We start from the raw sequence: 16,929 nt of genomic DNA on the forward strand, positions 1-16,929 counted from the left end.
TGCCAGTTTTTTGATCGTCATAGTCATCTTTGCTCCAGCCGGTCACAAGTAGACAAAGAAAAAGGCTTAATGAGATACTACTATGTTTCAAACCACCATGTGCTGCTCCCAGGCCTTTAACAATGTCCTTGTTCAAAATACACCAACTTGCAAAGATTTACCCAAAAACTGGAAATAAACATTACTTTGCCATCAGTGGTGATTTCATTCTGTATGGATGGCACTGTATTTTGGTGATTTCTAAAGGATTGTAAAGTATTTCAGGAAACCCTGAGCAGAGGAAAGGTAGTGACGGCCATCTTGCTTTCCAAAATGGCTGACGGAATGAAATGACCTGTGGTCACCAGGGAACACAGAGTAATGACGCGAGTTTCAAGGCGGAAATAAGCTTCCGTGCATTAGTGTTCAACTTCTGTATGACCCGTAATTCATTATAGTTCATTATAAAATAGCGACAGTAGTGTAATTATAACGGGCTCACACGCGAACAAGAGGTTGGCCTGCTTGTTTGGCACGGGGGGGCAGGCGCAAAACACCAACCTCCAAACACGATTAAATATTGTTTCAAATAAAAAGCGAATTATTTTGTGTTTCATGTTTCCAAATAAGATTGGTCACGAAATGCTTTCTACTTCAATTTGTTGGTTAGAATAGATGACCTCCGTTGAAACTTCACTGAGACTAACAGTCTATTTGTGAGCTCCCGCTCAGATGTGATAATAATAACAATAATAATAATAGCTTCATTTTATATAGCGCCTTTCAAGAGACCCAAGGTCGCTTTACATAGATAGGGGGGGGGAATAACAAAGTAACAGACATAGTGGACAGACACACAACATATAAATATGATGATGGAATTCATTCAAGATCCTCTCCACCCTCGGGTCTTTGCCACCGGCACGGTCCATCGTGATATTGGAGATGGATCGAGCAATAGACTGTTACTGTAGCTGTCAAAGCTCCATCACAAATGCAGTTATGTGAATAGAAAGGGATTCCACTAAGTCAATGTTGCGATGCGCATTTGCCTGATACATGTTGTTGCTGCATGCCGGGAGGAAGGCGATGCTGAATGTTTTCAATTCATTAAATAAAACGGATACTTTTTGCAAGGGTTTACTGACTGTCATACAAATAATCAACCAACTACATACTGTAACTTCTCAGTGCACGTTCTTATTTACATTGTGACAACAGCCTTGTGAGTTCCCGCAGTGACCCGCACACAGACATGATGGAATTCAAGTTTAAGTTTGTATTGATCACATATAGGCAGGCTACACATGGCGTATAGGCTACATCATTGGCAGTGAGATTCATTGTTCTTGTATATGCTCTCGTATTATTGTTTATATAGGCTACCCAATACTGACATCAAAATAGATTGTATGACTCTAGAAATCATATGCAGCAGGTAGAAAATTTACGGAAAATCCGTCGCGATTTGGAATAAAATTGAGAACTTTAATCCCTGGGTATTAATCAAACAAAACGGAAAAAGGCAGTCATATTCCAGCACGGTCTTTATTAGTGTTTGCGCTGCCCAGGCAGCAATGGTTAATAGATATCATATCCGACATCACCGTACGTGTACACGTCTGTCAGCCTGTCTCATAACACGCTTCCCTCGGTTTAGTCCATTCTTCCACATTTCATGGGGGTGCCCATTACCGTATATGGTTAATCGGGGCGGTTTTGGTATGCAAATACGTGAAAGTGTGCACGAGCCTCGGCGCAGGGCCAAGGTGATATTTATCATGACAGGTGTGCGTAGAACCTGCGTACGCACATGTGGTAAATCCTGTTTTTTTGTGCGTGCAAGATGAATGAGGGCCCTGGTGACCTGGCTTCAACATTCTGTGTTATGTTATCTTGACCTGCTTTGTACACATTCCACTTTGGAATGTGTACAAACACAACCCTTCCCACAGAGGTCTGTCAACGTCAGTGTTTACAGAGCTCGAAGGGAGGATAGTGTCTTTACATGACTTTAATATCACTGAATTGTAGATTAATAGTAATTATGATTTTATGGTATAGTAACTATGCATTTTCCACTACACCATCTTCATTCACCAAAATCAGCTGAGAGTAATCACAGAGGTTGTGGTGAACATTTTATGGTGAATGGGCTAAATGTTCATCGACAAACGGTTTGGTTTTTTACATATGAAAGTCCATTATAATGTAGTATGATAACTACATATCTGACGTTTATAACCAAACAAACCGTTTGGAAATCGGTTGAAAATTGAGCAAGCTATGGTTATTTCAAGTACATGCACCATAGACATTGTTATGAGTGGGCGTGCTACCTGTTCCAAGATGTCCCCCATGTGGCAACATCAGTCTCCATTATATATGTCTATGGTCGGGGGACTGTAAGCTGTAAGTATGGTCACCCCCGGTGATGATGTCACTCAGTCCTCCTAATCTACCCCACAATGCAAAGCGTCAGGGAAGAAATAAGGGTAATGCTTGAATGTTCTATTTTCTCGATTTGAGGTACAGTGGAGAACTTTGGTCATGGCAGGTGTAATCATTTAGATAGAAAGGTCATCTTGGCCTTAAATTGAAGCGTATAAATGTGGGACGTTTTTCATATCCATGTGAGGCAGTGACATGTTTAATAAAATACTTGAAAATTATCACTTTTGATGACAATTTGTAAGGCGGACAGACATTCTTTTGTCTTTTGAGGTATGCTGAGAGTGATATTTGACAATAGAAAGGCAGTACGCCCCAGATTATTATTCTGATACTTTCCCCTATGTGTCAGGATACTTCATGCAAAGTTTCAGACTTATCTGACCATTTATGCAGTTGCAGTACCCTAATATTTGCAATTACATCATTTCGCCAGAAGCTTTCCCCAAAAAGAGTTTCTTTTGCCCCTGAGGCCAAACGGGGATGAGTCGGGGGTGGTCATTATCAACAGATTATGGCCCAAGGTATGGGATAACAGGAAATAATAAGAAAAAAGGTAGCAAAGAACATCCTGAGGGGTGGACCTGGCTCCCGGCCTAATAAAGGGTCAGCTAAATGACTAAATGTAAATGTGAGCAGTTACCTGGGAGTCCACATCACAGAGGACCTGACATGGACAACACACACAGACACTGGCAGCGCCTCTATCACCTGAGACAATTAAGGAAGTACAGAGTATCAGGGAAGATACTCCAGTCCTTCTATTCCGGGGCTGTGGAGAGCATCCTGACTGGGAATATCACTGCCTGGTTTGGCAACTGCACTGCCAAGGACAGGAAGGCTCTACACAGAGTAGTGCGCTCAGCAGAGTGTACTACGGGGATTGCACTACCACCCCTGCAGGACTTATATGACAGGAGGTGCAAATCCAGAGCCTGCAGAATAATGAAGGACCCTCACTACCCCAACAATAGCCTGTTCAAGCTGCTGCGGTCAGGCAAGCACATCCGCATACATGCAGCAAGAACAGGGAGAATCAGACTCAGCTTCTTCCCCAAGGCCATCAGAACATTGAACACTGATCTCTCCACACACAAGCACACATGAACACACACACACCACACATCCTCACTTGCACTCTCTCACCACACACTACAAAAAAAGGTCACTTTAAGAAACATAACTGTACATTAGTATATTATTGTATATAGTACTTTACCTTAATTCCTAACTCATTGACTGCCAGCTATTAGCCTCATCCTGTAGTAGCTACTGCCACCGCTGTAAACGATGGGAGTCGCTCACCTTGTTTGCAGGGCTATAACTATATAAATATTATAGCTATGGATGCAATACTATGGCCCATTTGACATCGAGTATCTATCGTTCAAGATGTGAAAAAGGAATCTTTTTTCCATCCATACATTCATTCCATGGTGAATATAAGTATGGTTTTAGAGCTGTTTAGGGTAATTCCTGGGAGGCTAGTAATAGGCTGCGACGCATATTATACTTAATCCATTGGCATTTCGTCCCTATACACGCTACAATTAAAAATTCAAACGCATATGATCTGTATATTATGTTCCATCATAAATGCATGAAAGGGGGGGGGGGGGGGGCGTTTCTGATTAGTTGATTGTCAATAACGGCATTCGTTAGTACAACAGCATACGCTGTTCAGGGTGATGGCTATGAAAACAATGCACAACCAAGCTGAAATTTACGTTAAATTGCTCTTACCTGTGGCCAGTGAGATTCCAAAAAGAATATTCCAATTATTTGATTGCCATCTTCTAGATCGTATGTCCATTTGGGCCACGACATAACCCATCATGAATCGGGCGTCCAGAAAACTATTCAATGCGATCGGGTGAGGCTCTTGATCCAGGCTACTAGAAATGTCTGCCCAGAAGAATTTCATCGACACACAGAGAGATACACAGAGTCTCAAAGGGAGTGCAACATCGGCAGCATACCACCAGGCGGCGGTATTGAACCTTTGCGATCTCAGACTCATTCCCTATGGTTACACAGCCTTCCTGGATGGATTATGAATGGAAATAGCGAATAAAAGAAATAACGATCAAATAACGAGTATACTCGTTGTTGGCGTCCAACGATTGGCGGCCAATAACGAGTATACTCATCGATGGCGGGGAATGAGTTAAGCTTAGCATTGTATTGCATTTTATTCTTATAATTTTTTAGCATGTCATTTATTATCCATTTTATTTTATTATTTAAATTTTTGCACAATCGAGGCGGGCATGGCCACCTTCATTCCACTACATGTCTTGTGTATGTACTTGACAAATACATCTCTTGAATCTTGAATGATAGCATGTACAATAATGCTGTATACTGTGTATATATATATATATATATATATATATATATATATATATATATATATATATATATATATATATATATATATATATATATATTAGGGCTGACCCCTATTAGTCGATTAGTCTTCAGTCGACTCCTTCAGACATTAAGAACCCCCCACAACCCAAATGGAATGATAACAAATAAAAATAAATAAATAAATTTAAAATATTATACTTTTTTTTTTGTCGGCCAATAGTCGACTAACGCCAAATTTTGGCCAATCATAGTCGACCATCCAAATCCTTAGTCGGGGACAGCCCTAATATATAGTAGTAGTTTATTGTCATCATCACACAATACAATATACACAATCATTTAACAATCTTTGATTCAGGCAGTGACTGAAAAGGTACAGACTGAAGCATAATGCTTATATATGCCCGTCCTATATTATTACCAAAATTAAGACTCCAAAACAGTATTCTAAAAGAAAATAACAAACAAATTATTCACATTTGTAATCTTCAAAAATAGCTATACAAAGCATTTTCTTAAAAACCAAAAGCGAATGACTCATTCTTAAAGGAACACTCCAACATTTTGGGAAATTAGCTTATTTAACATCTTCCCTGGAGACAAGAAGATACATACCTTTTTTGTCTCTCTGCATGCATTAGGCTTAGGGAACGCCTGGACCGTTAGCCTAGCTTAGCTTCATCACTGGAAGTGGGTCATACATTTACCCGAGTTCCCAACAATAATGTATTTTTTTTCATGCTCTGTCATTTATCAATTATGGTGAAGTGAGTGACGTCAGCAGGATCCACCAGAAGTCTCCCAGAGTCTCCTAGTCGCACAAGTCTCCCAGAGTCTCCTAGTCGCACAAGTCTCCCAGTCACAAGTCTCCCAGTCACACAAGTCTCCCAGACACACAAATCTCCCTGTCACACAAGTCTCCCAGTCACACAAGTCTCCCAGTCACACAAGTCTCCCAGTCACACAAGTCTCCCAGTCACACAAGTCTCCCAGTTACACAAGTCTCCCAGTCACACAAGTCTCCCAGACATACAAATCTCCCAGTTACACAAGTCTCCCTGTCACACAAGTCTCCAGTCACATGAGTCTCCCAGTCACACAAGTCACACGAGTCTCCCAGTCACACAAGTCACACAAGTCTCCAGTCACACAAGTCTCCTAGTCACACAAATCTCCCAGTCACACAAGTCTCCCAGTCACACAAGTCACACGCAGTGTGACGCCGCGTTACGTAGGGCGGGCCATACTTTTTATTTTTGGAAAATCAATCGAGTGGGGTGTCTAAAATATGTGTTTTTTTGTGGGGAATTCAAATATGGGATTATTTTTCTAATCGGATAACTCCTACCTACATTGTTTTGGATTTCAAAATGGCCGATTTGACCATTTTTCACCCCTTGGCCATACATGGATGCCAACATCAATCTGAAGGAAATCCTAACATGCAAGGTGTCTAAATGATGTGTTTCTTAATGGGGAATTCAAATATGAGTTCATTTTTGGGATAGGATAACTCTAACCTACATCATTTTGGATTTCAAAATGGCCGATTTTACCATGTTTCACCCCTTGGCCATACATGGATGCCAACATGAATCTGAAGGAAATCCTAACATGCAAGGTGTCTAAATGATGTGTTTCTTAATGGGGAATTCAAATATGAGGTCATTTTTGGGATAGGATAAATATAACCTGCATAATTTTGGATTTCAAAATGGCTGATTTGACCATTTGAACCCATTGGTATTGTATTACAAAATTGCAAAGATAAAACATATATGGGAAATCATTTATAATGACAAAGCCATCAAATGTATTAACAAGTGAACTGTATATAACTGGATACAACTCCAAAGATCAATAATAATAATACTAACAATAATAAATTGTATTTGTAATGCACACAAACACCTAAGTGCTAAATCTCGATCTCCTGACTTCTTGAACTTTGCCAGGTTCCAATATCTTGATTGGACTCATTCTTGGATGGCAAGATCTCCTACTGTACTGCTTTAGCCACCAACCTACAAACACAAACTTAAAGTCAACTTCAGCCATAAATAGGTGAGCTCTTTCCAGAACTACTCAGCAGAAACCTCTGTAACCATTTTAACAAACGTCTCAATGTATTGAGAAAATCCATGGGGCTCCATCAATCCTCTATCTTCTTAAATTTGATCAGGTTGCACAAGTCCTGCTTGGATTCATTCTTGGACATCAGCCTCCTGCTGGTCTCCTGAGCCCTGATCCCTCCATCCCTTTTTTATTGTGAAAAGTACTTAGCAGAGGCCTCAGTCACCATTTTAACAACCCTCTCGATGCTTTGTGTGTGGCAAGGCCAGTCGAGAACCTCCATGGGGGTGTTGATTAAGTTCTTCACCTCGGAAGTGCTTAGGGAGCAGGTGAGAGGTGGCTCTGACAAATCTTCTGACCAGCTGATTAAGCCACCAATGCTGGAAGCGTCACTATTGATGTGAGGTGTTCTTCTGATCGTGACACAGGAGTCTCCCAGCTGAGTGTCTGGATCCCCCTCTCCCATGATGGCCAGGATTCTCTCCACCCCCTCAATTCTCTCTTTTTGATCCTCAGAGCACAGCAGTGTTTGGAGGATGGCTTCACTGTGGGCATACCAAGCAGATCTTCTCACAGTTGGCATCACAACATCCAGCACCTCCTTCCTCTGAGACTTGAGGCAGTCCAGCTGAAACAGGATGTGCCTAGGCCCTTCGATCCAGGAGTGCTTGACCTTCATGTTGAACCAATATGGATAATACACTCCAATGATGAATTCCACAATGCATTGTAGATTATTCAGGTTCTTTCTTTTAAGTTGATGCTTTGACACCCAGAGCCTGAGGAGTCTGTTTGCTGTGGTGAGCCAGCGGCTGTGGTTTACCGGTCCAATCTCCAGCAGAGCCAGCCTTGCAGAAAGCACTCCATCCCTAATTGCACAGACCAGCTTATAGCCATAGTGTTGATCAGTTGAGAGATCTTGAATGATCTTCTCAGGCAGCTTGATCAGCGGAGGGCCAAGAAAGATCCTGGTGAAGTTAGGATTGATCTCCAAGTATGTAACAGAATCAAGGAGCTGTAAGAAGCATTTTGTATGAAAGTATTCTGTACTTCTGTATGACAACTATTAAAGAAACTTGAAAACTTGAAACTATTGGCCCAGACAATTTGTTGTCTGACAGAGTAGCCCCATCAACTTCAACAATGAGACGGCGCAGTGGAAGTTCACCAGTGTGCAGGTTGCACACCAACCAGACCAGCTTTCTCCCCAGGTGCAGCTCCAGCATTACACCTGCCTTCACTCCAGTGTTGACATTGGTCGAGTCTCCTCCAATGGCCCACAAGGTCTTATCAGAACCTCTCTCTTTCAGCCAGGCAAACAGGACCTTAGCAATCTTCTCTGCATGGGACTCCTCTTTAGTTGCTTTCTCTGGTGTAAAGTGGAACAGATAGTTGCTGCCAGGCTCACTAGCAACACTATAGTGTTCTTTTTTGATCTTTGCAGGAAAAGATTGGTCACTGCCCTCAGCTTCCATCATCACATTGGTCATGTCAATCCGCCCATCAAAGAGGATACAGGAGATCCCCCCCTCCTCCCTGCACTTCTCCTCAAACTCTTCCCCCAGCTCTTGCATCAACTTTTCTTGTGCTCTCTTAACCTTGTTCTTATCAATCACTTTACTTGTGTCATCTTCTAAGATGAGTCCTGCATCAATCAGAGCTGCAGTTGCTATAGCTGCAGTTGGCCTTAGACCTATGCCATACCTTACACTAGCAAGGGCGATGTTTGGAATCTCATCATAATTTTTCCGTAGCTTTGCTGAAGCTGCAGGGTCAGTTTCAGGAATGAGCTCAACTTCAGGGACTGTAAGGAAGCTCTCAACATCCTTCCTGGCTACCTTGTCTGCTGCTGCAAAGCTTTCTTCTTTGCCCCTTCTCCTTTTCTCTGCCTTCTTTTCCATCCCCTGCCTTTCCAATGTTTTAAGAAGATAGAGGATTGATGGAGCCCCATGGATTTTCTCAATACATTGAGACGTTTGTTAAAATGGTTACAGAGGTTTCTGCTGAGTAGTTCTGGAAAGAGCTCACCTATTTATGGCTGACGTTGACTTTAAGTTTGTGTTTGTAGGTTGGTGGCTAAAGCAGTACAGTAGGAGATCTTGTCATCCAAGAATGAGTCCAATCAAGATATTGGAACCTGGCAAAGTTCAAGAAGTCAGGAGATCGAGATTTAGCACTTAGGTGTTTGTGTGCATTACAAATACAATTTATTATTGTTAGTATTATTATTATTATTGATCTTTGGAGTTGTATCCAGTTATATACAGTTCACTTGTTAATAAATTTGATGGCTTTGTCATTATAAATGATTTCCCATATATTTTTTATCTTTGCAATTTTGTAATACAATACCAATGGGTTCAAATGGTAAAATCAGCCATTTTGAAATCCAAAATTATGCAGGTTATATTTATCCTATCCCAAAAATGACCTCATATTTGAATTCCCCATTAAGAAACACATCATTTAGACACCTTGCATGTTAGGATTTCCTTCAGATTCATGTTGGTATCCATGTATGGCCAAGGGGTGAAAAATGGTAAAATCGGCCATTTTGAAATCCAAAATGATGTAGGTTAGAGTTATCCTATCCCAAAAATGAACTCATATTTGAATTCCCCATTAAGAAACACATCATTTAGACACCTTGCATGTTAGGATTTCCTTCAGATTGATGTTGGCATCCATGTATGGCCAAGGGGTGAAAAATGGTAAAATCTGCCATTTTGAAATCCAAAACAATGTAGGTAGGAGTTATCCGATTAGAAAAATAATCCCATATTTGAATTCCCCACAAAAAAACACATATTTTAGACACCCCACTTGATTGATTTTCCAAAAAAAAAAAAGTATGGCCCGCCCTACCGCGTTAGTAGGTCACAGCGGTGCCAGGTTGGGCTCGGGCAGCAGCGGCGCAAAGATGCTCGAATGAGGCTCAGAGCAGAGCACCACTTGGGCTCATTTACATGTTACTCGTTTAACAATGCACCCCATCACGCTAAGCACTTACCAGTATATGAGCGAGAGTCCATCGAAGCGCTCTAGCTCTCTCCCCCGGCCGGCACTTATCACCTAGACTTTGCATAATAATAGGATACGATCAACGAGAAGTGCGCGGGAGCGCGCGTGCACGTGGCGTGTGATCAGTTCCCATATTACGACTGCATCACTGGTCACACGAGTCTCCCAGTCACACAAGTCTCCCAGTCACACAAGTCTCCCAGTCACACGAGTCTCCCAGTCACACGAGTCTCCCAGTCACACAAGTCTCCCAGTCACACGAGTCTCCCAGTCACACAAGTCTCCCAGTCACACAAGTCTCCCAGTCACACAAGTCTCCCAGTCACGCGAGTCTCCCAGTCACACGAGTCTCCCAGTCACACAAGTCTCCCAGTCACACACGTCTCCCAGTCACACGAGTCTCCCAGTCACACGAGTCTCCCAGTCACACGAGTCTCCCAGTCACACAAGTCTCCCAGTCACACAAGTCTCCCAGTCACACAAGTCTCCCAGTCACACAAGTCTCCCAGTCACACAAGTCTCCCAGTCACACGAGTCTCCCAGTCACACGAGTCTCCCAGTCACACAAGTCTCCCAGTCACACAAGTCTCCCAGTCACACGAGTCTCCCAGTCACACGAGTCTCCCAGTCACACAAGTCTCCCAGTCACACGAGTCTCCCAGTCACACAAGTCTCCCAGTCACACAAGTCTCCCAGTCACACAAGTCTCCCAGTCACGCGAGTCTCCCAGTCACACAAGTCTCCCAGTCACACACGTCTCCCAGTCACACGAGTCTCCCAGTCACACGAGTCTCCCAGTCACACGAGTCTCCCAGTCACACAAGTCTCCCAGTCACACAAGTCTCCCAGTCACACAAGTCTCCCAGTCACACAAGTCTCCCAGTCACACAAGTCTCCCAGTCACACGAGTCTCCCAGTCACACGAGTCTCCCAGTCACATGAGTCTCCCAGTCACACGAGTCTCCCAGTCACACGAGTCTCCCAGTCACACAAGTCTCCCAGTCACACAAGTCTCCCAGTCACACAAGTCTCCCAGTCACACAAGTCTCCCAGGGAGTTGTATTTTGATTGTATTTGGAGTGTATTTTCGTGACTGTTTGGAAACTCGGGTAAATGTATGACCCACTTCCAGTGATGAAGCTAAGCTAGGCTAACGGTCCAGGCGTTCCCTAAGCCTGCAGAGAGACAAAAAAGGTATGTATCTTCTTGTCTAACTCCAGGGAAGATGTTAAAGATCAGACTCTTGTCTTATTGCCTTTTGAGGTTAGTCTGTTGAAAAAAGGGTCTGCGTATCCTGCCCTATTGAGTTGATGAGCACGACTGATAACGACACAAGCACAGCGCAAAATATTGTGGATGACTGTAAGCCAGGATTAACAATATACAAGAAATACAAAAAAAGAACAAAGAAAACGACAATATACAACATAACTAAATTAATGACAGGATAGTCAAAATGGACAATCGATCAACTTCAAAATAAAGTGTTTTATGACCATCTAAAGGGGAAGACTCAGGTTTTAAACTGTGTGAGTCAATATTTGTAATGTTATTACCTGCATTGCTTTTACCCTTTTTCTTATTCTCTGCATTGCTTTTATTCTGTCTATTTTAACTGCTGTGAAGCACTTTGGGCTGCAATTCTTATATGAAAGGTGCCATACAAATAAAGTATTATTATTCTCATTATTATTATTATTATTATTATTATTATTATTATTATTATTATTATTATTATTATTATTATTATTATTATTATTATTATTATTATTATTATTATTATTATTATTATTATTATTATTATTATTATTATTATTACTTGCAATAAGGTCAATAATCAGGTGCTCAACCCAAAAGAAACACCTCAAATTCTTAATTTTTTTTTGTGTTTTACTGTACTGGCCGGTACTGTTGAAACTTGTTTGTTTTAAGTAATTAAATCAACAAATGTATGTTTACTTTAAACTGTATATCAAGAAATGTAAAATACGTACTACTTACAGTAATGTTACTAGGGAGAATATACTGAAAATACCTTGTTTCAAGTCAGACATATATGCCATCTATGTGGCTAGTTTCCATACAGGAAGTAGTATTGTGCTAGTTATTGGGGACTTGGTTATTACGGTTGTTTTATCTGCTAAAACCTGCAGCGTGAAGTATTTTTTTTATTATACCCGTCCTTGTCATTAAGAAGAAGCTTACGGTTACATCCAGACATTTATGATATACAAGATATACAAATATACAGTACTGCTTAAGAGGCAGAGATCAATAAAAGAAAATATATACATTCGAGGGGGAAGAAACTACATGCTATTTCTGTCTGTCATTTCAGCACCAGGCGCTGTCCATCTTATTACCTGCATGCGCTTCAAGGCTATGGGCGCCTATTGCCATAGATAGAACAACAGTCTGAGCATGCGTAGTAGTGAGCTGTGGCGTCATCGTTTATCTAGACTATGCGTTTACAGTGGCTACACGGATCCACTGAACCGATATTTTGGAAAATCTTCACTTTAAAATGCGTTTACGAAAATCTCCGTTTATGTTTCTGAAGACACTGTTTATGTGTGGATGAAAGGCCCAATCGTGGAATAAAATGTGCGTTTGGCAAAAGATCCAGATACGTGGGCACATGGCCTAAGTCTAGGGTGTTACCATGTTGGTGAGTGGGTTCATTTGCATGTTGTATTAGCTCAAAGTTGTCCAGTAGGTTGGTAAGCTCAATAGCCTTGGGGTCGTTCTTCTTATTTATATGAATATTCATATCTCCATCTATGATTAATCTTTCACATCTAATGATACCGACTGAGATTAGCTCTGAGAATTCCTGCAGAAATATTGATGAGTATTTTGGTGGCCGGTACAATGTGATGATGAGCAAAGACAGTTCAGCTTTGAGCTCAATAGCAAGATATTCAAATGATGTAAATTCACCCATGTCAATGTCATTACATACAAACGATGTAGATAAAATAGCGGCAAGCCCTCCAATTTCCTCTCTGTGCATTCAGTATAAAGTTATCCAGCTGCAAGCTAGCCTAGCTTAGCACATATGAATGGAAGTGGATACGGACCACTAACGGAAATTAAAACATTGGGAGAGGTGTTTATGGTCAACGGCTAAGCTAGCTGGTCTGTATTGCTTCTATTAATTCATGCTAAGTTAGGCTAGCATGCAGCTTGATAGCTTTCTACTGAACGTGCAGAGAGGAAATTGGAATACATTTTTTTGTCTGAGCACATTTCCCATAATGTTTGCGAGACATTTGAGATGTTTCTTTATAAGGTGTACTGGAGACAATTGAGATATTTCCTTAACACTTTGAGTGCCAACGACGAGAAATTTCGTTAGTTCATGCCATGCGTTGAGTGCCAACGACGAGAAATCTTGTTATTAACACATTGGGCGCCATGGGTTATATCCATCAATATACCCAGTCTGCCACTGTTGAAAGCCTATGGAGATGTTTACCTTCTTTGCAGGGCTATAACTTTTTAAATTGTATTGCTATATTGACATTACTATGGCCCATTCAACATCGATTATCTATCGTTCAGGATGTGGGAACATTATATTTTTTCATTCATACATTGTTGTGTTAATACCGTCTAGAATATAAGTGTTTTTAATATTTTCTGCTGTAATTCCAAAAACGAGAGTTATAGGCCCTGACGCATATGATAGATTATCGATTGGCGTTTCTTTCCTATAGACGCTATATTAAAAAATTCAAATGTATATGATCGGTATACATTATGCTTCATCATGCGTGAAGGAAAGGGGTGGGGGGTCGTTTATAATTCCTTGATCGTCTGTAACGGCTTTATTTAGTATGGGTTGATACATTGATCAGATGGTTTGCAATCAGTCTGAAAATAACGTACATCCATTTCCGGTTTGTAAGGCACAATAAACGCAGAAATCATATAGATTATTAAGTTTAGAAAGCGATCCAAATGCACTATAGTGTTTGTCTGGAGCCACGTAACACCGGAGGGATTTCCTCGACGCACCGATCGGGATTTCCGGTTTTGGCGAGAGTGTAACTCGCCCGACCATCCACCAGGCGGCGGTATTGAGGCGTTGCAATCTCATACAGGGTCCCGCTGGAGTCCGGAGGTTGGCTGGATGAATTATGAATGCCATGGCGAAAAAATTAAATATTGATCCCAAAAACGGCGTAAGTTGTTCTTGGTGTTGAACGCATGGCGGGCAAAACCGACGTAACTCGTTCTTGGCGTCCAAAGTGTTAATCGTTATTTTATTTTATTTGCGATTTCCATTCATTTTTCATCAATCTAGCCTCCCACTGGGACTCTGTCTGAGTTTGAACAGGGAAAATACCGCCCCCTATCGTCTCCCGGATGGTAATGCACCCTTTGGATTGGATTGAATAAAAACGCATGGGGAAAAGAAAGTCCGGAATCCAAATTTTTTACATTTACATTTACATTTAGTCATTTAGCTGACGCTTTTATCCAAAGCGACTTACAAGTTCTGTGCGACAAGACAGCAAGAAGGGTATAACTCTATCAGCTGAGTAACAATGTTCATCAAAGTGTTGCGTGTTACAGTGTAGGTTAGTTTATTAGGACAAGTGCATGACATTAAGGTTAGTCTGGGTTAGATTTTTTTTTTTTTTTTTTTTTTTCATTTCAGATAATGGTTGAAGAAGTGAGTCTTTAGTCGACGGCGAAAGATTGGACGGGATTCGGCTGTCCTAACTGGGATGGGTAGTTCATTCCACCATTGTGGGGCAAGGACTGAGAATAGGCGGCTTCTCTTTGATGACCCTCCGGGAGCTTGGATAGGAGTAGATCTGAGGCGGCCAGAAGATGCAGAGCGTAGGGGTCTTGAGGGTGTGTAGTTAGAGACCATTGACCGGAGGTAGGCGGGAGCGGTTCCCTTTGCCGCACGGTATGCTAGGCCTTGAAGCGGATACGTGCAGCAATGGGGAGCCAGTGCAGGTCCCTAAGAAGTGGGGTGACATGGGCCGACTTCGGTAGGTTTGAGATCAGGCGGGCCGCTGCATTTTGAATGAGTTGAAGAGGCTTGGTGGCAGTGGCCGGGAGGCCAGCTAGCAGTGCGTTGCAGTAGTCGAGGCGGGAGATGACTGTTGATTGGACAAGGAGTTGGGTGGCTTCTTTTGTCAGGAAGGGGCGTATCCTTCTGACGTTGCTCAGGAGGAATCTGCAGGTTCTGGTTGTCGCTGCGATGTGAGCAGAGAAGTTCAACTGGTCGTCGAGGACAACACCAAGGTTCTTGGCGGTCGGCGACGCGGTCACATTTCTTGTCAGGCATGTAACCTGAGCCTACTGCAGTCATCGCCGACCCTCAGAACAGCGTGGAATAGGTGTTTCCAGTACCCAGCGTTGGATCAATAAACGTGATTGATATTTGGAATGGCGATCAGGAATTGGAATAATCTTTTTGGAGAACATCTGATCTGAGGTAAGGAATCTATTTTACCAGTCTTGGGATAATCAGAGCTTTTTTCACAGATATATCAACGTGTCCCGTATGTGTGTATGTGTGTGTGTGTGTGTGTGCTGATCAGGAAATAAGATTATCGATTTTTCAGCCCGTTTCTCTAGAGTGCATAAGTACACATATACTATCGATAATCTAGCATTTATTTGAAAACTATTCATAAATAGGCCGAAAAATGACAACGTTTTTGTGTATTCCAGTAAAAAGCGATTCCTGCAGAATCACTTTTTTTCTGGAAATTTCAAAAAACGAGCGTTCTTCAAAATGGTATCAAACGGAAATGTACCGATTAAAAAACAATCCGTTTCGACAATGTTGACTGGAAGCAAGTCATTGATAAGCGACGGGCGTATTAGACACATAGCCATAATTTAAGATATAGTTTATGCGTTCGCAAATGTGCTCTCTCTCTCATTGAATAGAGCGTTGGCACTCAAGCGCTATATCGTGCGCCCCCTGCTGGCACTCAAAGTGTTAAAAGGCGTAGTGGAGACAATTGAGATGTTTCTTTTAAAGGGGAACTATCTTATAAATTGCCTTTTCCAGTGTTTAGCACTGTTTTCTAGCAATGTGGGGTTGTACCAACACTGTCTAAGTCGCAAATTCTATTTTTGGTGCATTCCTCCAGTACAGATGAGACAAGGTCCTCCCCCACTGAACCAAGCCATTCTGATTTGACTCGCTATCCTACGTAGCAAGACACTGATCTGCCACCGCCCACCCACAATCAACTGTGATACGTTTACATGAGCAGCGGTTTTAGACAGACAGACACTTGCACTTTCCCAAAAGAGAGAAAAAGAGAGAGAGAGGCTCTCATATGGTGCGACTCATCTCAGATCTCTCCTCCGTCTCCGTCTCTGCATTTACACAAGTCGAGCCGCGCACACACACGCACATGCGTTCTCTCAGAGCGATCTCTCCTCTCTCTCTCCCTCTCTCCCTCTCCCTCACGTCAGCACTCACGTCAACCTGTTGCAAAATATCATATCGCACACTCCCACACGTATTCCGATCCATGCAATAATATTCATGGGGGTATATATTGTCATTTGAAACAAGTTACCAATGCATTGTCCCGTGGGAAGTTGCAGTCACAAGCTGATGACATGTGGGATTAAAAAATGAATTAGCCCTCTCTATCTCTCTATCTCCCCCAATCTGCCAGTATGCAGTGCAGTGCGTACAGCATGGAATCTTGAAGGGGAGAAAGTGCTGCTCTACAGTACTTGATTAGAAATACAAAACAATGATTTTTTTTTGGAAAAAAACCTTACAGATGTGTTCCATAGACGCACAGGAATTGTGTAAAATGTCCCAAATAGTGAAAGAAATAGTAAGATAGTTCCCCTTTAATGTGTACTGGAGACAATTGAGATGTTTCCTTAAAAGGCGTAGTGGACACATTTGAGGTGTTTCTTTACTAGGCGTAGTGGATTGATTGATTGATTGAAAAGTTTATTAACAGATTGCAGAATGGGTACAGTACAGTACAGCTCAATACATACAATTGTTAAGGGGATGCAGACCAGAGA

This window comes from Notolepis coatsorum (genome assembly GCF_963971535.1).
Source record: "Notolepis coatsorum genome assembly, chromosome: 14".
NCBI classification, from domain to species: domain Eukaryota; kingdom Metazoa; phylum Chordata; class Actinopteri; order Aulopiformes; family Paralepididae; genus Notolepis; species Notolepis coatsorum.